Below are 23,983 nucleotides of genomic sequence, written 5' to 3' on the forward strand. Positions count from 1 at the left end.
ATGAGGCACCTAGAGGGATCACATTCATAGACAGAAAGCAGGGTGGTGGGGGCCGGGGGCCCGGGACAGTGGAGCGTTAGCAGTGAATGGGGTCAGAGATTCAGTGTCACCAGATGATGACAAGACTTAGGGGAAATGAATGACGATTGACGACAGTTGTTCAAGAAAATGTACTTCATACCCCTGAACGGTATGCTGAAAATGGTGGAAACGGTAAATTTTATTCTATGCATATTTTACCACAATTAAAGTCAGTTAATTTTTTTTGAAAAAGAAGAAATGTGTTAGTTGGTCATTGGCTCTTAGATCAGGGAACAGGATGTGGGGTCTCACTTGGTCACTTTTTGTAGCTCAGGGACCCTCTGTCCAAGCTCACGCACCAGCCAGGAAGTCCTGGGTGTGAGCTCTGGCTCCAGTGTGGGGCTGTGTGACTCTGAATACAGTACTAACCCGTCTTAGCACCAGATTCCTTATGAGGGAAAGAGATCTAGATAGTACCTGAGGTGATTTGCGTCAAGCCCATATTGGTGTCAGGCCCCTGGGAGCAGTCAGTGCAGGATGATGCCTGGCTTGTCTTGCACCAGACTTCGGGGTGACATTCTTCTTCATGTCACGTGCCCCCTATGGCCATGTGTCAGGTACCTCTAGTGTCCTGCCCGGTCTCTGTTTTATCAGCCACAGATCAGCAAGAAGAACTAAACTTGTTTGCTCATTGTAATCACCCAGGGAGCTTCTTAAATTCCAGAACCAGGCTGCTGTTCTCCCCTAGACCAACTGAATCACCACTTCTGGGGGTGACACAGGGCATCGGTATTCCTGCACCCCCCTGCTTTTTTGAGGTATAACTGACCGATAAAATTGTATATCTTTAAAGTGTACAAGGTGAGGATTACATATGCATTGTGAAAGGATTCTCACCATCAAGACCATTAACACATCCATCACCCTATATAGTTATTTATTTGTCTTTGTTTTGGTGAGAAGGCTGGAGGTCTTCTCGGCAAATTTTGATCATGCAATACAGTATAGCCACCGTGGTATACACTAGATCCTCAGACCTTTCTTCATTTTATTTGTTTATTTTTTTAAATGTTTTTATTTATTTTTAAGACAGAGAGAGACAGAGCATGAGTGGGGATGGGGCAGAGAGAGAGGGAGACACAGAATCCGAAGCAGGCTCCAGGCTCTGAGCTGTCAGCACAGAGCCCATCGCGGGACTTGAACTCACAAGCCACGAGATCATGACACAAGCCGAAGTTGGACGCTCGACCGACTGAGCCATCCGGGCACCCCTGACCTTTCTTCATTTTATAACTGGAAGTTTGTACCCTTTTGCCAGCCTCTCCGCACTCCTGGCTCCCCCATCCCTCTGCCCAGACTGTGGCAACCACCATTCTGCCATCTGTTTCTTGAGTTTGACATTTTATTTCAGATTCTACGTGTAAGTGACCCCTGCAGTTGTTGGCTTTCTGTAAGCTTTATCTGGCTTGATTTATTTAACACAATGACCTTCAGATTCATCCACATTGTCATGCATGGCAGGATTTCCTTTTTTGTGACCAAATAGTATTTCATTATTGTGTGTAGGGGGGTGAGACACACACGATGCACATATCATATTTTCTGCATCCGTTCATCCATCAGCGGATACTTAGGTTGTCCCCGTATCTTGTCCATCGTGACTAATGCTGCGGTGAACATGAGAGGGCAGCTATGTCTTTGAGATAATGATTTCATTTTCCTTGGGTGTAGACCGAGATGTGGGATTGATGATTCACATGGTGGTTCCAGTGTTAACTTCTGAGGAACCTTGGTGCTGTTTTCTGTGGTGGCTGTGCCAGTTTGTATCCCCACCAACAGTGCGTGAGGGTTCCCTCTCCTTCACAGCCTGGCAACCCTTCCTGTCTTTTGTCTTGTGATTCCAGCCATTCAGACAGATGTGGGGGTGATGATTATCTCCTTGCGGCTTTGATTTGCGTTTCCCTGATGGCCTTGGGTATTTTTAAAGCTCCCAGGCAAGTGCCACGTGCAGACGAGTTCAGGGACCGCCTCTCTTCATGTCTCAGCCTGGGTCTCCTGTCACCACTGCCACTGCAGCCACCTGTGGGCTGTCCCAAGGCCCCACTTGTTGGGGGAGCCCCGAGGGAGGGGTCTTCTGCCTGCTCTGAGGCTGTGAGGGAGAGTGGGACGCCTGCTGAGCCCCAGCTGAAGCTTGGCCAGGGGTCAGCAGCTGAAGGACCACAGACCGGAACCCCTGGGGGACTTGCTGAGAACTCACCTGACTGGCCTTCCCTTCAGGGTTTCTGACTCAGCACATCTTTTTTAAATAAAAAAAAAAAAAATACGTATTTTTTAATGTTGGTTTATTTTTGAGAGAGAGTGTGAACGGGAGAGGGGCAGAGAGAGGGAGACACAGAATCCCAAACAGGTTCCAGGCTCCAAGCTGTCAGCACAGAGCCCAACGCAGGGCTCGAACTCACGAACTCATGACCTGAGCCGAAGTCGGACGCTCAACCGACTGAGCCACCCAGGTGCCCCTCAGCACATCTTCTGACAAGTTCTTCTCCTGCGCCCCTGCTGCTGCTACTACTGCTGGGCCTGGAGCGCACCTGGGGAACCACTGGCCGGTTGAGCAAATCTGCGAATTAGGGAGGTGTGTTGTGGGAGGAAGGGCGCTCCTGAGGGTTGAAAGAGTATTTGCTTAAATATGTTGCTGGGCTTGTGCCAAGTACACAGCCTTCTTTCTGGCTTTAATCATACATAGACTTTCTAAATCACACGTAATTGCACATCCTTTAAGCTGCTTTTGACCGACTTTGGTTTTCTCCTTGCGGTGATTTTCCTTAAACTCCTGAAGGGCGGGCGGGTGGGGCAGGAGAGATTGTATTTCTTTTTCTAAAAAGGGGGCTTATTGGTTATTAGCAGAGTTGCCTTCTAAGTGCTGGGTTTTGTAAGCATTACTGTAAGAGCCTCTTCAGCCGCCCCCCTGGGTTGAGGCAGGGGCTCTGCAGAGCCAAAGTGTGTGCACAGGCCGCCTGGTCACCTGTCATCAGTGCTGATCCACCCTAACCTCCCTTGACTCACCTGAGGCCACATGAGTGAGCAAGGATGTGGTCTGTCGTGTCACAGGCAAGTTCTCAGAGTGGTGGTTTGCTCGCTGTCTGGATGCGATTCTGCTAAGGCTTTGTGGGACGCACATCTTAAACACCCGTGACCTTGAATGGTCTTTCTGGTGGGGTGGCTGGATTTGCGTTCCTGTCACACTCAGGTATGTGTCAAGCCTGCCGTTGATTCAGCACTGGACACAGGTGCTTAGGAAAATTCCTTACCGAAGGGCTTTCGGGATTTACAAGTTCTTGCTGTTTCTGTGACCTTGTGCGGTTTCTGGTTTCACAGAAGGCTTTGTTTCTCAGTTCTTGCTGCTGCGTTCAGCCTTGCCCTGTAATCACTGGGCGCCAGGGAGGGCTGCGGTCTGCTTCCCGGGGTGTGCTTAGATACCGCGTCAGCCCACGTGTGTCACCGCAGGGGTCGGGGGTCGGAGGGGCGGGGCGTTCTGAAGCATACTCAATTCCTAATCACGGCCTTCATTTGGATGTTGCACTTGTCCCAAATGCAGTCATTCCTTTGAGCTGCTCAGTGTGGTTTGTTTTTGGTGGACCATCCCTTAATTCACGTGACTCTGGAACTTAGTATAGTAGATGCATGCGCTTTCCAAGTTCAAAGTTTCGGGGCTGTTAGTTATAACCTTCCAAAGAGGGAAAAACATGCCTTGAATTCATTGCAGGGTTTGGGAGTTTGGCAAAGGTGGCGGGAGAGCGGGGCACAGCGGAGACCCTTATGAAGCAAAGTGTTGGTCAAGGACACAGCCTCATAGCCCATGTCAGGAGGCTTTAGTGTCCTATCTGAGGAAGGAATGGTGGCCAGAGACGATTCTCAAGGGTGCAGGTGGTTCTGGCATTCCAGGCTGCATGTCAGTGATAGATAGAGCAGCTAAGGAGTGGTGTGTATTGTGGGAGCTCTCCAAAGTCATGGAGGACACTGTGGCCAGCACAGGGGCTAGGCAAGCAAATCCTGACAACGAATGGAGAGGCTAGCCTTTTAAGGAAGAGAGAAGAACGCAGATGCAAGACAGAGCTGCCGATAGTCATGCTGGATGCGGAGAGAAGCAGCTTGGGGCCGCTGCATTATTTTTCCAAAAAGTCGCCTGTGTTCACTGTTAGGGTCCCACGCAGAGACTCTCACAGTAGGCTCTGGATGAATGGACTGGGGAACAGGGGAGAGGAAAGTAGCACCTCACAGTATTAAGACCCACGGATGCTATTTCCGAGTGTGTGTGGGTTGGGGATGGGAGGGGTATTTTCAGTTATTGGGCACCTGCCACTACCAGGTGGGGCATTCAGCAGTGACAGTGCAGAGCTTAATGAGACCAGGGTCTGGACTAGTCTGTGGGAGGAAAACAGAGCAGAGGTGGTCAGTTATACCCCTGACCTGTGGACACAAGCGGGGATCCGTGGGCAGCACCATCAGCTGTGCCTGAAGGCTGCTGGAGAGAGGTATCTGCCAAGCTCACCGCCATGCTGCAACCACATCTTTGCTGTCCTCACTCCGGTGGGAAATGGAGAAGGTGTAAGACTTGTTCAGTCTGTCTTTATCGACTTCCGTTTTATTATTTGGAAACCCTGTCTGGATGCCTCTGCTCCTTTCTCATAATCCTTGACACAAAGCTGTGCACTTAGCTTATTAGTTTATGGTGTCTCATTTTATTTCTGCATCATTCATGACCTGCACTCCTGTTGGCAGCCATCTTTCGATCCCACGCCTCCACTTTACAGGTGAGAAGACTGAGGCCCCGACAGGGGCTGTGATTTATTTAGCCGAATGATGCAGACGCCCACTGGGCACAGAGGCTCTTAGACTCTCTCAAGTCCAAAGGCTCCTTGACATTAGGAAGGACGCTTTCCAGGGAAGCAGGGTGGGGGTGGCTCTGGGCTGGGTAGACGTACACTGGTCTCTGATTGGCCATGTGACTCTGGCCAGCTCCCCTCGACCCCAGAGGCCAACCTCTGATTGGCCATGTGACTCTGGCCAGCTCCCCTCGACCTCAGGGGTCCTTTTAGTGGAGGAAGGAAGTGAGGCTGTTTTCGTCTGACCAACAGTGTTCCCTTGCACATCTGTTCCGCACGGAGCCACCTTCCCAGGGACCTAGCAGAAGCCCCCTAGCAGCCCTGCAGCGGGAGCTGCCGGAGTTGGATCTCGGGCGGCAACCTTTTCTGTGTGATTTTCAGTGACTGATCACTGTAGCATCGCTGTAAGTTACCGTGTGGGTAGTTCTCTGTCTTTTGAAAACAATGGAAAAACCCACCAGGAGCCCCAAACCAGCTGTCTTTCTGCTGATGAACAGATAGCAAACCCTGAGGAGCAAAAGAGTAGTTCCTTGTAAGTGCTCTGGGAGTGCATAATACATTTTAAATAAGATTAAAAATTATGTATTATTCTTACATACTAACATCACTGTCAGATAATTGAGCGTGAGAGCATTCAGCGTCGTGTGCTAGGTACGAAGCAGTAACATCAGTTCAGTGTTCAGCACATCCACTTTGTTCAAGAACAATGTATTCAAGGTCAGCGTATCTTGGCTGTGCTACAGAGTTCTGGAAATTCCCAGGAGAATAAGTTTTTTTGTGTGTTATGTAATCCAGCACAAGTGAATGATAGCAGCACCCATGTTTAGTAATGACCTGTAAAATGTGGTGGGATCTAAAATTTAGCTTTTTAAAATTTTGACTGACTTAAAAAAAAAAACACCTCTTAAGTTTAGGGTAGACTTTTGCTTACTTGATCTCATTCATTCAAGAAATAGTTACAGAGCACTGCTCTGTGCTAGGTACCAACACAAGCGCTTCAAAAATATTAATTTCTTTAACCCTCAACCTCATTAGGTATGTTATGGCCACGCCCATTTTACAGATGAAGAAACTGAGCCAGGGAGAGGTTGAAGTACGTAAGTTGCTCTAGTGACACAGCTAGTCAGAGGCCTTGACGACTTTGTAAGTGTCGGGTAACCACTCTGAGATTTTATCCCCTTGAGCGACACATCTCCCACTCTTGCCTGATGCAGAACTCTCATTTAAAAATACCAGCCCTTTCTCCGGAGTCCGACGCGGCAATAACGTCGCAGCGGGCTTGTTTATGGAGGAGGGAGACCTCCATGGTCGCCGAGGCTGGGGCTACCGCAACTCTGGGAAGGACAGCCTTCCTTCCAGTAGAGGGAACACGTGAGCAGGCTGCCTGTCTGTCGGGAAGTCCTGACGGAGCAGAGGGGGGAGATGGACAGAGAGAGCCTGAGCGAAGAAAGGTCAGAGATGAGTTAATGAGCGGTGGAATCTTCCTTCCAGGCCTCAGTGGGCATGTCTGCACGGGGATCTGGAGTTCCTTGGGCTGTTGTGATCATTAAAAGGCTCACCGAGTCCTCTGGCTTGGGGATGTCCTGCTGTTGTGAGTCACCTGCACACAGCTCTATGGGGCTGTCCTCTGGAGAGCCTTGCCTCCCCACAGGACAGCCTCCAGACAGGGGGTGCCGTGGGCTCTTTGCAGAGGACACTCCTACACTTTAACACCATCTATTCAAAGTTAGTGGCCATAAGAATGGAGCCAGTGGGCATTTTTCTCTACGTCACAGCAGCAAAACATTCATATTTACTGAATATCTATCTTGGTGTGTCAGACACTATTCTAGGTGTTTCTGCAATGTATTATCAGATTTAATAATTCTGGATAGTGTAAATTAATCCAGTAAATAAGACTGTAAGGTGAATATGGAGCCTACTTGATAGAACTCTTTTAAGTACCTTGAAGAGTTTCATAATTTCCTATTTACAGGTGAAATTAACATGCTAATTACAAATCATTCCTCACAATTCATTCAGGCAGGTTAGCTCCTGAAGGATCCCCTTAAGGTTCAGATGGATAACTTAATTGAATTGCTTAATATATTTGGAATTAATAACCCTGCGTTTCTCTTTAATTATATAATCTAGATAACAAGGAATAACTCTAATAGGACATGTGCAGGACGTATTTATGGAAAATGTACACTATCTTACTGATAAATACAGAAAAGAAGATTCAAATAAAATTAAATGTCATTTTTCCAGGATGGAAAGCTAGACGATTACCAATGTCACTCTTTCCCAAATGGATTTATAATTTAAAAACAATTTTCCTGCTTCTACAATTTGTTTGGACTTTGATAAAGTGATTCTAAAGTTTATCTTGAAGATTCATCAGGTGAGACACATTTTTAAATTTTTGGAAAAAAAGGGATAAATTGGGGTTGGTATGTAGGGGGCTAGTCTGATCACTTTCACTAGAACTAAATGTCCCCTGAAAATTACTAATGTTCCACTTCAGATTATACTTCAATCCATTAGAAGATTTTTACCTTTTATGGAGAACTACCAAGTAACTGGTACAGACTCTGCTTATAACATGTGGGAACCCAGTTTCTCGGTTTTCAGCTTAGATTTACTTCACTGAACTTTTGTAAGGTAGTACTTGGCTGTATTTTTACTGTTTATCAAATCCTTTCTGAATTGAAATGATGAGTTAATCGCTTTTAATCTGTGTTGGTAAATTAATAGTATAAACAAGATTGTGGAGCAAATATTTAAACCACTTGGAATTTTGCATACCTTGCAGATTTTACAGCTCCTGTTTGCATATGCACGTCACATGTGCCTTATATGTGGAAGAGTGCCCCACGCTCTCATTGCGCCAGGTGCACAGGCCATGTTGGGTCGCTTGCCTGTCTTTGTCAACTTGATGGATAATATGGACAACTTTGGGATATTGCAAAGGCAAGGGGGTCAAGTTCAGAATTTCTCAAACTCTGAAATGCACGGAGCATCTTTTCATGCACTAGCCAAATGAAAGGTTGATCACTATATTCCCTTCCTGTGTCTGCTTTAACCCGCATGTTTCAAATCTATGGGAGCAAATAACTTTCCTGTTAAAACACAGGATTCCTGGAAAGACTGGAGTTTGAGAGCCCCTGATCTACTCACTTTTTAAAAAGGAACAATTCAGGGGTCCCTGGGTGGTTCAGTTGGTTGGGCGACTGACTTTGGCTTGGGTCATGATCTCACAGCTCGTGAGTTCGAGCCCCGCATCAGGCTCTGTGCTGACAGCTGGGAGCCTGGAACCTGCTTCGGATTCTGTGTGTCTCTCTCTCAAATAAATAAAACATTCAAAAAAAAATTTTTTAAAGAAGGAACAATTCAGTGACAGATTTGGATTAAAACCTGAATCTGTGCTTTTGGGGATGATATGAAAGGAAGTAACTTTTTTTTTAAACTCAGTTGAATTATGTGGAAAATACATCTTATTTTTTTTAATGTTTTGAAATGTTTGTTTGTATTTGAGAGAGAGAGAGAGAGACAGTGCACAAGTGGGGGAGGGGCAGAGAGAGAGGGAGACACAGAATCTGAAGCAGGCTCCAGGCTCTGAGCTGTCAGCAGAGAGTCCAATGCAGGGCTTGAACCCACGAGCTGTGAGATCATGACTTGAGCCGAAGTTGGACACTTAACCAACTGAGCCACCCAGTTGCCCCTTAACACATGTTATTTTAATCAGAGTTGATAGACATCTAAATTTTTATGTGTTGTGATTGATTGGGTTTGTTTTTTTTTCTTACAATAAGAATATATTTTTTTAAAGTTTATTTATTTTGAGACAGACAGAGAGAGAGAGAGAGAGAGAGAGAGATCAAGTAGGGGAGGGGCAGAGACAGAGGGAGAGAGAAAAAATCCCAGGCAGGCTCTGCACTGTCAGTGCAGAGCCCAACTCAGGGCTTCAACTCACAAACTATGAGATCTTGACCTGAGCCAAAGTCTGATACTTAACCAACTGAGCCACCCAGGCGACCCAAGAATACCTTTTTCATTGTCTTTAGCATAAAGCCATTCCTCCTTCACCCATCCAATTCACTATCCCTTTCCCCTTCAAGTCTTTATTACAAATAACTTTGAAAACATTCCCTCATTTACATCATGTATGCACATATTCTAATCTGTAGTTTTTTTTTTCAACGTTTTTATTTATTTTTGGGACAGAGAGAGACAGAGCATGAACGGGGGAGGGGCAGAGAGAGAGGGAGACACAGAATCGGAAACAGGCTCCAGGCTCCGAGCCATCAGCCCAGAGCCTGACGCGGGGCTCGAACTCACGGACCGCGAGATCGTGACCTGGCTGAAGTCGGACGCTTAACCGACTGCGCCACCCAGGCGCCCCTCTAATCTGTAGTTTTAAACTATATAGTGTTAATGGGATCATTCTTTTGCATTGTTCTATACCTTTTTTCAGCTTAATAACTTACCTTAATTATTATTTATTCACTATCAGTCCATATGGATCTACCTTGTTATTTTTAACCATTGCATAATGCTAGAATGATGGGCAAAATTTCTTTAATCATTCCAAATTAGGCAGTTAGATTGTTTTCAATTTTTTAGTATTACAAATAACCCTGCCATAAACATGTCTTGGGTATGCATTCTTTTAGTTTAAAATAGTCTTCTTTCTTCAGAAAGTTGCTCAATAATCGGCTCAGAAATTCTTTTGTGCTAATTACTGTGATTGCTTGTTTTTTGAGCTACCCCTTTAGTTTATTGTTTTCATAATATATAATCCTAAACTATTATAACTGAAATGGTCCTTTTGCTACAAATGCAATTTAGCTTAAAGATGGGATTTCTAAATAGAGGCTTAAAAATTAACCTCTTTGGAGCTGTGACTTCTTGATGAAGTGGTAATGCATGGACAGAATATGTTTTACATCTGGACGGCCTACATCAATCAGGAAATGATGTGATTTGCAAGAAGTCGTTTGTCTGCCTAGGCTGCTGGACGATTGCAAGTTAACTTATTTGTTGAAAGACTTTTTCCATTAAATTTTTTTTTTATTTTGAGGTAATTGTAGATTCACATGTGATTAGAAGAAATAACACAGAGAGCTCCCGTGCACACTTTCCCCAATAGTAATATTTTGTGAAACTGTGTTACAGCATCACAAGCAGGATATTGACATGGGTACAACCAAAATACAGAACGTTTTCCTCATACAAGGGTATCTCCTATTGCCCTTTTATAAGCTGCTCCACTTCCCTCCCCCCCTGCTCCTTCCTTAACCCGGGTTACAAGTATTCTCCTCTCCATCTCTAAAATGTTGTCATTTTAAGTATGTTCTTTAAGTGGAATTATAATATGTAACTTTGGGGATTGGCTTTTTTCCCCCTCAGCCTAATTTTCCAGATTCATCCAGGCTGCTATATGTTCCTTTTTATTCCTGAATAGTATTCCATAGTAAGGATTTACCACTGTTTATTTAACTGTTCATCCCATGAAGAGCATCTGGATTGTTTCCAGTTTTTGGCTGTTAAAAAAAAAAAAAGTTGCTATAAACATTCATGTATAGGTTTTTGCACGAATGTCAGTTTTTATTTCTCGGGGGAAAGTGCCCAGGAGTGCAATTGCTAGGTAATATACTAGATGCATATTTAATTTTTTAAGAAATTGCCAAACTGTTTTCCATTTTACATAACTACCAACAATGTGTGAATGACCCACCTTCTCCACATCCTTGCCAGCATTTGGTATCATCACTGTTTTTTATTTTAGCCTATTCTGATAGATATGGACTGATATCTCATCGTGGTTTTAATTTGCATTTCCCTGATGGCTGATGATGTTGAACACCTTTGCAGGTGTTTATTTGCTCTCTGTATATCCTCATTGGTGAAGCACCTATTCGTGTCTTTTGCTGATTTTCTGGTTGCGTTGTTTTTTTTTAATGTTGAATTTTCAGTGCTCTTTCATTGCAGAGACTAGTCCTTTGTTGGATATATGTGTTATAAACATGTTCTCCCAGTCTGTAGCTAGTCTTTTCATCTTTTTAATAAAGTCTTGTGCCAAGCAAAAGTTTTAAGTTTTATTGAATTTTGTTTAAGTTTTATTTATTTAAATTGGAAATCTTATCAGTTTTCCTTTTATGGTATACGCTTTTGATGTCTAGCCTAAGAACTCTCCCTAGTGCTAGCCCCCAAAGATTTTCTTTTATTTTTTTTCCGAAAAGATTTATAGCGTTATGTTTTCTATTTAAGTCCATGAGCCATTTTGAGTTAATTTTTTTGTTAGGCATAAGACTTAGGTTGAAGTGTTTTTGTTTTTGTGTTTGCCTGGGGTTGTCTACTTCGGCATCATTTTTAGTTAAAGCTATCATTCCTACATCGAATCGCTTTGGCACCTGTGTCAAAAATTAGTCATGCCTAAATTTGTGTGGGTCTATTCCGTTGATCTGTTTCACACAGTTTTCGTTAGTGTAACTGAGTAGTAAATTTTGAAATCAGGTAAACTGATTCCTCCCACTTCATTCTTCTTTTTCAAAATTGTTTTAACTATTATAGTCCTTTGTCTTTCAGTGTAAATTTTTGAATAAACATGTCTGCGTTTTAAAATACCACACTGGCAGGGCACCTGGGTGGTTCAGTCGGTTAAGCACTAGACTTCAGCTCAGCTCATGATCTCAACGGTTTGTGGGTTCAAGCCCCACATTGGGCTCTATGCTGACGGCTCAGAGCCTGGAGCATGCTTCAAATTCTGTATCTCATTCTCTTTCTGCCCCTCCCCCACTTGTACTCTGTCTCTCTCTGTCTCTTAAAAACAAATAAACATTAAATTTTTTTTTTTTTTTTTTTTAAATACCACACTGGCATTTTGCTTAGGAATGGCAGTAAATCTGTATATAAGTTGTGCGGGGAGAGTTGATATCTTGAGGAGGTTGAATCTTTTATTCTTTGAATATGGTGCCTCTCCGCTTCTTTTAGCTCGTCTTCGAATTCTTTCATGAGCATTTTGTAGTTTTCAACATACGTGTCCTGTATATGTTTGTTGGAGTTAATACCTAAGTATTTAGTTTGTTGTTGTTGTTGTTGTTGTTCATTGCTAGTATATGAAGATACAACTTGTTGAACTCACTAGTTTTTTGGGATAATTTCTTAGGATTTAAAAAAAAATTTTTTTTAATGTTTATTTATTTTTGACAGAGACAGAGCTTGAGTGGGGGAGGGGCAGAGAGAGGGGGACACAGAATCCAAAGCAGGTTCCAGGTTCCTAGCTGTCAGCACAGAGCCCGATGCGGGGCTCGAACCCACAAACTGTAAGATCATGACCTGAGCTGAGGTTGGATGCTCAACCGACTGAACCACCCAGGCGCCCCTGAATTTCTCAGGATTTTATACATAAACAATGCCATCTGCAAATAAGGACAGTTTTATTTCTTTCTTTCCAATCTTTTTTTCCTTTTCTTGCCTTATTGCAGTAGCTGAATAAGTGCAGTGATAGGAAACTTTCTTGCCTTGTTCATGATGTTAAGAAGGGTTTCCATGTTTGTTTGTTTTTTTAACTTTAAGCTGAAATGCAACCTTCTGTTTCTTAAAGATAAAGTGTAGTTCTGTTTCAAAACTTTTTCCTGTACTGGATAGTACCAATAACTGCCTTACCACCCTGTGATGGCATTTAATTTTAATCTAGTCTAAAGAAGTTCCTGTATGTTCAGGTGATGTAAACTCCTGTTGTTTTTATGAGGAACCACTTGGTGAATTTTGTGGAGCATACTGTTGCTATTTCCCCGAAAGTGCTTTTGTCACAAAGTCAGCTTATGTAGGGGCGCCTGGGTGGCTCAGTCAGTTAAGCGTCCGACTTCAGCTCAGGTCATGATCTCGTGGTCTGTGAGTTCAAGTCCCGCGTCGGGCTCTGTGCTGACAGCTCAGAGCCTGGAGCCTGCTTCAGATTCTGTGTTTCCCTCTCTCTCTGCCCCTCCCCTGCTCATGCTGTGTCTCTCTCTGCCTCAAAAATAAATAAAAACATTAAAAACAAAGTCAGCTTATATATATATTTAAACCTCTCTCTCTCTCAAACTCCTGCCTTCCTCCTAAGATAGAAGTTATTTACATACTGTGTGCACATACATTTTATGATTGGTCTGTCACAAACAGTATGACATTTAAATTCAGTTTTTAGGTATAAGAAGTTTTTCTCCACCTTGGGGACTAGTTTATACATGGTGCAGAGATCTGGCATTCTTCTCATTGCAGTAAACAGAAGAGACCTAGGGGAATCCTGCCCCATTTGGGAGTATAGAATATGTGACAATCTTTTTTTTTTTTTTTTTTCCTTTTACTTCTAGAAAGAACAGTGTCAGGATGAGGTACCAACCTAGGTGATCAGAATTGGCCAAAATACTAATGATGTTGTTGAGCTTTTTACACTAGTTTCACTCATACTTAATCCCCTGCTGTAGTTCGGGGTCTAATGTATAGACATCCTTACCTGAGTTTTTATAATTCTAAACATTTACCATTTGAAACTGAAAGTTTATAATGTGTCTAGTTTTTTGATGACTTGGATTAAACTGAAAAGAATACACGCGCACGCACACACGTGTGTGTGTGTGTGTGTGTGTGTGTGTGTGTGTGTGTTTGGAAAGGGGCAAGCAGTTAAACAGGGTAAGTAGTTCCTAGTTCCTGGTAGCTTGTAATTTTATGATTACAATCTTAAAACCCAGTTTTACAACTGAAATTTGCCTTGATTGGTTACTGTCTTCTGGTAATTAACCTCCAACTCATCAGCATGACATCTTGTTACAAGGAACTGAATCTAATTTTCTTATGTAAAGGCTGTTTTTGGAAACAGTACACTGTATATCTACTTTGTAGCAAGAATTGAATGTACCCAGGCAGGTACTTGCAGATTCTTTTTGAACTGTGAGTTTCTTCATCCTTCTTTCTGTCAGATGTTACAGTTTCCTATTCCACGGCAGCACATGAAAGTTGTGTGTGTGCCCTGAATTTGGGAACATCAGGTAATAGCACAACTAGAATATAGTCACAGATTTCAGTGCTAGGTAATCCAGAGTTCAAAATAATGTCCTTACAGGGAAAGGGTGGCAAATTGTGCATTTGGATACTAATTATAGGAGATGGTGTTAATCAGTCCTATAGGGGTTTGGGATCCAACAGACTTTGTAGCTCCAAGGGCTTTTACAGAGCTTGACTGGAGTCCTCGTCAGTACTACGGGAATAAATAAATGCCCTTCAAGGTATTTTGAGGATTGAATTAGATGATGTGAGTAAAGCAGTCTAGCCTGCTACGTTATACTATTAACGTTAATATTCAGCAGCCTGTGTTGATCTCCCTTCTGCTGGCATGATCTGTGCCCCAGGCCGGAAGGGAAAGAGGCAGGAGATCTGACCATATGAGATGGCCAGTAATGGATCTTTATGGTAAATCTGGAATCTGGGCATTGGGTTTCCTTCAAGTAAAGTGCACCTCTGTGACCAGTCGCTGGGCTGGGTGTACTGACGTGTGGGTTGGCTGCCTAATCTAATCATGGCTGGTTTTTCAATTTACCCTAGTTCTCTTACTCTTCGGTCACTGTGCATGGTCCAGGGTTGCCCCAGAAATCCCAAGCACTTGTAGGCCTCGGCAAGTACAGCCTCCTTAAGCAGGCATCCGAAGCATATTGCTGAGGTGTATGGATGAGTGTTAGATTTTTTAGCATGTGACCTAACTCGAGGTCTTGTTCATTGCAGCCCTGTCCAGGTAACACCAGTTTAAGGCGAGGAGAACAGAGCCAGGTGAGGGCATCTTGAAGGTGCAACATGGTTTCCTTGGCTCATCTGACAAGACTGAGAATAATTATCATTGTTGCAAATAGTTCTTACTCTGTGGTTTGTTAGCCATAGAGTTAAACATCTTTTTTATACCTCTCAACCTTTCTGAACAGATCTTGAAAGAAAGGTGCTCACTGAAGGGAAGCACCTTGGTCTTAGTGTGTGGGACCTGAGAACATGGGTGATCTCCATGGCGACTATTTTTTTTTTAATTTTTTTTATGTTTATTCATTTCTGAGAGACGGAGAGAGACAGAACATGAGTGGGGGAAGGTCAGAGAGAGAGGGAGACACAGAATCTGAAGCAGTCTCCAGGGTCTGAGCTGTCAGCAGAGAGCCCGACACAGAGCTCGAACTCACGGACCCTGAGATTATAACCTGAGCCAAAGTTGGATGCTTAACTGACTGAGCCACCCAGGTGCCCCTTTTTAATATGGTAAAAAAAAAAAAAAAAAAAAAAAACCTCTCTCTTATTTGTGTTGGGGAAAAATAATCCAGATTTGTGTGTATATATCCACTCCTAGGGCCAGTTTAGAATGGTTTGGGGAAGGACGTTGTTCTCCGGCCAGGAACCAGGCCATTTCCCCGGTCACCAGATGATCAAGCAAGTGCCTGCACCATCGAAGGTCTGAGAGATGGGCCGTGAGAGTCACTTCTGAAATGTGACCCCTTCCCTGCTTTTGTTGCCCTCCTAATCTTTTCCTAAGTCGTGGAGAACTGATCCTGCCTGGAGCATTCCTTACCTTTCTCACCCACTTGAGGGTTGCTCAGAGCCTGGGTTCTGGATTGAAATGGCACTATTTCTGGTTGTTGATGACATTCCCTAAGCCTGCAGTGTGGTTTAAATATCCACAAGAGTGCCCGGGATCCGTCAGCACCCGTTAGTACGTGGTCATGAGACCTGGGGGTGGAGGGACCTGCGTAGGGTTTCCTTGTCCCAGCTCCTCAGCAAGGGGACTCCAGCTTGATGTGGATACACAGGTCTGTCTCCCATTTTTTGTCCTTTCCTTCATCTCTCTGGCTTGCGGAGCAGAATTAAGTCACTGTCCTCACCACTCCTTGCTGACCTGACATGGCTTGGGTAGAAAGTGCCCCCTTGGTGCTCCCAAATAAAACACCCTCAAACAAATGCAAATACTATTGCTCCCAAAACCACCCACCTCAAAATTGTGAAATTTTCAGGTTGACTAAATCCAAGAGAAGGTGAAGGAGTATGAGCAAATGCAAAATGGCTAGAAAGGTTTGCCTTTCACAATCCAAATTCAAAGCTTATATAGTTAAGTAGTCCCCCCCCTCCCCACCGCCCACACACACCTTTAGTGGAACCCTTGAACCCTTAGAGGGTAGATATCAAATACACTCTATCTGTTGATCCTGAAAAAGATGACCACTCACCTTTACCCCAGGTACATCTGGTATGCTCAGCTCAGGAGGAAAGAATTAGAATACTCAGCTAGTACTCTCTGGTAAGGGCATATCTCTGCTTTTTGAATAGGCTCCATGTACTTTTTTGTACATGTGCCTGGAGGCCATTTGTGGTGCGAGAACATGTAATTTGATGAGGCCAGAAGGAGGCCAAAGAAAAACAGGAATGATTCTCAGGGCTGCATCTTTGTGAGGGACAGTGGGATTCTCAGTTTGCACACTGGGCTTCATGACAGATTAGCCTCTGTATCCTCAGGTCACAGTCCGCTGATGGCTAGGGTATTTTTTTCCTTCCGAGGTGTTTTCTTTTTGGTAATGGGATTGGTGATGGCTATACATTAGTGAAGAATGCTGGGGTGGCCTGCCCACACCCTTGCTGCATCAAGGGGCTTTGTGCGGAACAAATGTTTGATTCCCCCTCCGAATGGACACATCTTAATCTGAGAGCATCAGATTGTATGCCACTTCCAAAGTCAGAAAGGAACGTGCCCACCGGCGTGGATTCCGTGGCTGCTCTCCTCCCAGGGTTCAGAGGAATGTTGAGGACCTGGAAGATGTTAGATGCGGAGGCACAGGCATTTTTCCTGGAGGGACAGTCCCTGAGTCAAGAGCTGGGGCCAGTGAAAGGTCAGAGGGAAGTTCCATTGTCTTCCACATCATGGTCTCTCTTCCTGTTCTCTGGGCCCTGTCACACTCTACGTGCTTTTCCTCGGAGGTGCTAGTGTCTGCTTACACGTAATGTACGTCCCTTCCATTAAAGGGTTTCTCAGGTATTTATCTAACGCAGGTCTCCCTCTGCAGAGACATCTTCTCCCTGGTTGCATGTACCTAATGATGTCGGCTTTGCAGTTTGTGTAACTCTGCAAACCGTTTGTTTACCGCGCGGCCTCACCCGGGGCTCCCTGAGGATGCTCCCGTGGCAGGGAGCCCTGACAGCTTGGGGAGGGTGGGGAGGGACTGTCCTCTTCCCTGCACTCCGGTAGGTAGGCCATCCAGCTCCGGGTGGGGGCTGGACGGAAGCAGCCCCAGGAATCTTTGCAGAAGACTCATTTTCTCTCTCCCCCTTTCCCCTTTCCTGGCTTGATATCTCCAAGGTTCAGGGCAAGGCAGTAGGCTTCGTGTTTACGGTCTGTGGTTTCTTAGCAGTTACCGCTAGCAGTTGAGTTGATTAAAGCAATTAAAGAATTTTTGTGCTCAGTAATCAGTTAAATATTATTTTTTTCTAGCTCTTAACTTAGAAGTTAGTCTTACAGTGGCTCCTTGCTTGCTTGCTTGCTTTTTGCCTTCTACATTTCGGAAGGAAGACCGCGGCGGCGATCAAGGTGAACACGTGAGCTCCTAGCTTACTTTTTCCAGGTCACTTTCCTAGTCATTTACCTTTCTGTAAAATGGAAAGACAAACAAGCAAACCCTTAAGGCTACCTCCGATCACGACTGCCAACTTTTTTCGTTGTGCGTAAGTAGTTATATTATTTCTAGGTTATGCCTTCTTTATTTATCTTTGAGAGAAAAAAAAAACCCTCGCGCTGTTTACAAGAACGCATTGTTCTAAGCTGTACAATTGCGTCTGTGACGCTTTTTTCCACTTGGAACCATGGGGGTGATAAGGTCGATGTCGGGCTGGCCAGCCTTTTTTTTTTTTTTTTTTTTTTTAAGGCAGAAAACCATAATCTTAATTTATACCATGATCATTTTCATTATGTATATATAGTGTATTTCTCAGGAAACCAGATGTCACAATTCCAGATTCTGTGATTGACATCTCTTCCCCCCTTCCTCTGCCCACCACCTCCCTGCTCCTGACTTCTAGTCCTCTCCTTGGAGGAGGCCTTGTTCTCCCATTTGAATATTAACAATTCCATGCCTTACAAAGAAGGTGACATGTTTCTCAAATGTAATTTACATGCAACTGTGACTTTTGAAGTGGGCCTCTAAAATGATGCCATTGAACCTTTTCTATGGAGGAGGGGCTTTACAAATTGGATGGTGATCTTACAGTTTAATAAAGAACAAATAAACCAGGCTCTACAGGGCATGTGTTCTTAAATCCTGTGACCAGGGTGGGTAACCCCCGGGCTCTTTCATGCCCTAGGAGTGTTGTCTGCTTTGTGTGTGTGTGTGGGGGGGGGGGGGGGGGGGGGAGGTGGTTCTGGAGGGAGATGGTCAGAGTAGGGGCTCCTGGGGCCCAGAGGAAAAAGAAAGTTCAGACACTGAAAATAGCCCCGATTTGCTTTGGGTATACTCCATCTGCCAACATTTAATATCTGTGACTTAGCCAGAGGGAATGCGTATTAACTGTTGAGTTTCTGTGGCTTGCGTTCTGAGACTTTGCCCCCTGAGGAGGCTCTGTGACAGAACAGGTGGCTGTGTTCCACCTGGGTTGGGGCAGGCGCTGGGACAGGTGACAGAAGCAGAAAGCTTCGGCAGTGCAGGGGGCATCGTGCCTGGTTGGGGTTCCAGGTGGCCCAGCAGATCTGGCATCTTGGAGCATCATGTGTGGTGCAGTGCTGTGGGCCTGAGTACCAGGGGGTGAAAAATATAAAGTGAAGGGGGCACGTGGGTGAGCTGTGTCCTTGCCTAGAAAGGTCATCAGTCCTTTTGTTTAAAAGAAGCATGAGAAGGAGCCTCAAGGATCATTTCTCCCTCTGTCCTTCAAGGTGACACCTCTCCATAGGGCCTTGACAGACCTGCACAGAAGGCATCCTGACACGGGAAGCATATCTGAGGAAGCTTGTCTCAAATCCATTTTGCACCTTGCAAAGGGGCCGTGGTGCAGGGGGTGGAACAGTGTGGCAGAGTCCAGAGACCTGGGAAGAAGGCTGGTCCTGGAGTCTAGAGCCTCTGGGCCTTGCTGTTTTCATCGGCCCAGCAAAGCCTCTAGTCTCCCTGGTCTCTTCCCCCTGTGACCTTTCTGTCTTGGACCATGAGGGCGTATATAAAAGCGGAGAAGCATTAACTTCTTCCCCTTGCAGAGGTAAGGAGAAAAAACTATTTAGCAGCATTAAACCCAAATGTAAAACTCCTACCATCATATAAAACCTATTTTTTTTTCATTCCTTGTTGAATTATGTAGTCAGGCTAATCAAATGATGGAGTTTTCACTTACTTCCCTAAGTATGTGTATTCAACTCACTTACTTTGTAACGCTTAAAAGCAGAAAAGGATATTGGTAAACATGAAGAAAAAGAATCATTTTCTTTCTTTTTTTTTTTTTTTTTACAGCACCCCCCCTCCCTTTTTTTAAAGTAGTCTCCACGCCCAGGTGGGGCTTGAATTCATGACCATGAGATTAAGAGTCATGTGCTCTACTGACTGAGCCAGTCAGACACCCCTTATTTTCTTTTTTTATACATTTTTAATGCTTATTTATTTTTGAGAGAGAGAGAGCGCGTGAACAGGGGAGGGGCAGAGAGAGAGGGAGACACAGAATCAGAAGCAGGCTCCAGGCTCTGAGCTGTCAACACAGAGCCTGACGTGGGGCTGGAACTCAAGAACCGTGAGATCATGACTTCAGCTGAAGTCGGATGCTTAACCAACTGAGCCACCCAGGCGCCCCTTCTTTTTTATATTTTTTTATGTCCCCTAGTCAGATAACTCTGACTGCAGGCAAAGTAAAACCATTCCTCAGCCTTCATTAGACTGAAGCTTTTTCCAGAACTTTTGTGAAAGTTTGTAGCAGCAAGTTCACATTCAGATGGTTCAATGATGATGGGTTCTTGATTAGAAATTACTTAATGCCTAATGAACTGTTGACTAATAACGTTACAACACATTCTTTTAGCCCTTAAATCATATTCTTATGGTGCCAGGAAGGCCTTCTGGGTGTGGTTGCTTTTGTTATAAGCTGTTATGTTGTTTATCAAATGCAACAAATGTTACTCTGGTATCTCAAAAGACTTAAAGAAGCAACAACTAACTTGTTTTGTGTCTTTTCCTCTAACAATGTATTTTAATTCATTATTACCGACTATTCAACTTGCTAGGAGGTTTACTTTTTTTTAGTGTTAAATTTTACTCGTAAAAGCACGAAGCCAAGAAGATTAGTGAACTATTCAAACAGATTAACATCCCTGTCTGTGACCACCTACCGTGTGACCACTTGTGGTCTGAAACAGGACAGTTTTCCAACCCAAAGTCCTAGTATCACAGATGGACAAGATCCTTTTGCCATCTGATGAAAAGTAAAACGTATGGGTGAATCTTGGAAACAATATGCCAAGTGAAAGAAGCCAAGTCACAGAAGACCACATATTATATCTGATTCCATTTTAGTTTGTAAGTTAAAGAAAATGCCGTGTGACGGGGAAAGGCTGGGTGTATCTTAGTGAACAGAATTATAGTGCTAGAATGAGTTAAAATTCACAGGCACATGAGATACGGTTAATGCTAATGCACAGTGATTTATTGTGTTGCATGGAAATGGTGCACAAAGAGAAGGTAGCATAGCACATTGCAGGTTCCTGCTATTTTACACAAACAGAAAGTTTCAGTGGGATAGTTCAGAGGGGGAGAAGCAGAAGGAAAAGAGGGACGTTGGCAGAGTAGAAAATCTGCTCTAACACTCCCAGTACCTAATCTAGACTTAGATCCTCATCTAGCAGGGAGTGAAGTAGTAAGGGTTGGTAGAGTGGCTCGGGGTTTAAGGTTACTTCGCCCCCCACCCCCCCACCATTCCCTTTCTGTAGAACACTTGAATCAGATTGCCTTCCTAACATTTAGGTTTAAGGTGTGAATGGCGGATGGCTCTCTTCTGTCAGCATCAGCCTCCCGTATTTATTTACTGATTCGAAAGAGTGTTTAATTGGCAGACTCCAAATGAGTATAAATGTATTGAAGGTAAAATCTAAGCCTTCACATGGTAGCTGCTTAGTGTCAGGGAGAAGAGAAGGTGCCTGGTACCCACACAAATAACCCATCATTATATGAACTGAGCATTTATGAGATCTTGTCACATATTTTAGAGACAGGAGCATCCACAAGTAAGATTTCTGAGTGAGATTCAGTCTTTGGAAATATGGAAGACAAGTTGGCAAAACCTTTCTAATTTTAAAATGTGCATTTTGATTTGATGTCTATTTGTTTGGAAAGAGGCTTTTAAAGCAAAAGCTATCAATGTGTGACCATTTTCATCAAAGGCTAAATTCTGGTGGGTAGATATTACCCAGGTTACCGTACCAAGATCATTATGGCTGGTGCAGATTATGGGCTCTTTCATATGTGTGTGTGTGTGTATTTTACACTATAACTCAGTCTTTTTTTTTTTTTTTTAATCTCCTTTGGTGGAGACAGGTGCAAGGCCAAACTCCCAAGGCCCAAGTTTTAAACAGTCATCATTCCTCTTAGTGATTAGATATTTCCTTGAATTTACTTTTTCTTTCAAGAAAGGTTCTGAATATTTTGTACTGATAGTCTGTGTCTAAACAAAAGAATTTTTTTCTTGTTCCATAAGAGTTGATATTTTGTCGGGGGTTGCTTCCTGTGAGAGTCCCAACACCGATCCAAGTTCAACAGGCTTTTGAACCGGATGTTTCTATGTGCTAAAACTCTGTAAACACGTGTAGCTTTGTCTACCATTGTATATCGCTGTATTGATTTTTTTTTTCTTCCTGAAAAGCTCTAGCCTGTCTGTTCCATGCTGATACAAAGGCTGGCCTGTTCCCCGGGGCCACTGGAAGAGAACCTTCAGGGTGTGTGTGTGCTATTAGATATTATTGTTTGTGAAGTCACTCCAAACTCCCTTGCACTCCATCCTAAAATTCCATTAAGAGTTTAACGTTACGTGAAGTTTCTTTGTCAAAAAGAATAAATGTTTACTCAACAGATCCAGTTGTCAGTCACTGACAGATGTGAACATTAACACAGCAAAAACGTCTTCCTTTTAGGAGAGGAAAACAAGTGCTTTAAAAAATCCTGTGTTGTCAATAAACGAGTCCCATTTTAACAGCATTTTCAAACGTTTGTCATGAAAACGGAAGCCTTATAATGTTTCAGGGCTTATGGGAAGCCAGCTTATAGGAATCACAAGCTTCTGTTACTCTTATCACTATAGGAATAGGGCTGAGTTGTGATTTTCAAGTCACAGGCTCAAGTTACTCCCGATATCGGCGGCCGTCACTACACGTTTCTTTTTATTTTTTATTTATTTTATTTTTTTTTTTTCAACGTTTATTTATTTTTGGGACAGAGTGAGACAGAGCATGAATGGGGGAGGGGCAGAGAGAGAGGGAGACACAGATACGGAAACAGGCTCCAGGCTCTGAGCCATCAGCCCAGAGCCTGACGCGGGGCTCGAACTCACGGACCGCGAGATCGTGACCTGGCTGAAGTCGGACGCTTAACCGACTGCGCCACCCAGGCGCCCCTACACGTTTCTTTTTAAAAAAGAAAAGAGACTGTAAACCAGTACTCTATGCTAAAACATAAGAAGCTAGACTGTTGAAATGACAGTTTAGATGTTGTTGTTTTTGATGGAAATATTAGTAAATACGTCAGATTATCCTTCGCTAAATATTTAGAGCTTCGAATGCATCTTCTGATGCATAATATTTTATGAAGGAAATATCCCTGCCTCGAAACTCTTCCACTGCATTAACATCAGTCTACAATTTACATCCAGAGATCTGTAGGCAAAGGCTATATTTTAAAAAAAAATTTTAATGTTTCTTTATTTTTGAGAGAGAGAGTGAGAGACAGAGCATGAGCAGGGGAGGGGCAGAGAGGGAGGGGGACACAGAATCCGAAGCAGGTTCCAGGCTCTGAGCCGTCAGCACATAGCCTGACGCAGGGCTCCAACTCATGAGCGGTTAGATCACGACCTGAGCCAAAGTCGGACGCTTAACCGACTGAGCCACCCAGGTGCCCCACAAAAGGCTACATTAAGAACTTTTATTTCAGCAAAGATGTAATTCTATCCTAATGAGGGAACACCCTTGAAATCTTTGGAACCCATAAGTCTGGAGTGTTCAGAAAAACGTGCATGTTTATTTTTTCTCTAGGATTTTAAATAGCTTCACTTCTGCGAAAGGTCATGAAAGGAAGGTGATTTCAGGTGTAAAAGTTTGGTTTCTGAACTGAGCGAGGTGCACAATGGTGAGTTAATTACCCAGTCTCAGTACTTAGGTAATGGCCACGACAAGCATCCTATGCATTCCCGTCCAGAAAGGAAAATGCTCTTGTGAAAATGCCAGTCTCCCCTGGGTTCAGCTTTGTAACCGAAAGACGTTGTTCAACAGCTGTGGGTTTATAAAATGTCACACACCGAATATTTCTCTCTGGCTTATTTAGAGAAACCAGCCTGGACTTCTGTAGTTTTGGATTCATGGCCGTAGTTTTGGATTTTATTAGATGGCTCTCAGAGGTACTTTTCAGGTGGACATTGATTTCATGCCAGCTGTCTGAGATGATTTTCCCTAAAAATGGATGGGTATATAGGATACATTCTGTATTGGAGAGCAGATGTTATCTGCGGTGGTGCTCAGATTGATTATGTGTGAGGAGGGAAAGAGCAGAGATAGAGGGCAAAGGCCATACCTCCCACACAGCTCTGTTAACAGCCTAATGGTTCTCCAGGATGGGCCGGTTACTGTTTTTATTTACAAAACAGTCTTGGAAATCAATCAGTAAACAGACCGGCTCCATTAGAGGCATTCTGATGTGTCTCTGAAAAGTTCCGTTTCCCAAGGAATGTTCTCCAACACACATACACAAACCCTGTCCTTCACATACAGTGACCACAGACTTCTCTACTAATATTTGCTATCATTTGTGACAAAATCAGTCATGGGTTTCACAATGGAATAATTTCAGAGCCCTTCATTTACAGTCGTCTGGGAG

At 43.8% G+C, this 23,983-nt stretch overlaps 1 protein-coding gene across 4 annotated transcripts in view; it reads left to right on the forward strand.

Annotated features, from left to right (window-relative positions):
* The window catches only part of IGF1R (insulin like growth factor 1 receptor), a 310,288-nt gene that overhangs the window by 119,877 nt on the left and 166,428 nt on the right, over window positions 1-23,983 (forward strand). Inside the window, exon 1 of one of the 4 annotated variants that reach the window (XM_086711443.1) lies at window positions 5,069-7,287. The exons of the other annotated variants lie outside the window; for them this stretch is intronic. The gene's annotated coding sequence lies outside the window, so the exon portion shown is untranslated. Of the gene's footprint in view, window positions 1-5,068; window positions 7,288-23,983 lie in introns of those variants that run through there. 4 annotated transcript variants of the gene reach the window in all.

This window comes from Puma concolor, chromosome B3 (assembly GCF_028749965.1).
Source record: "Puma concolor isolate L17-30 chromosome B3, mPumCon1.1.hap2, whole genome shotgun sequence".
Lineage (NCBI taxonomy): Eukaryota > Metazoa > Chordata > Mammalia > Carnivora > Felidae > Puma > Puma concolor.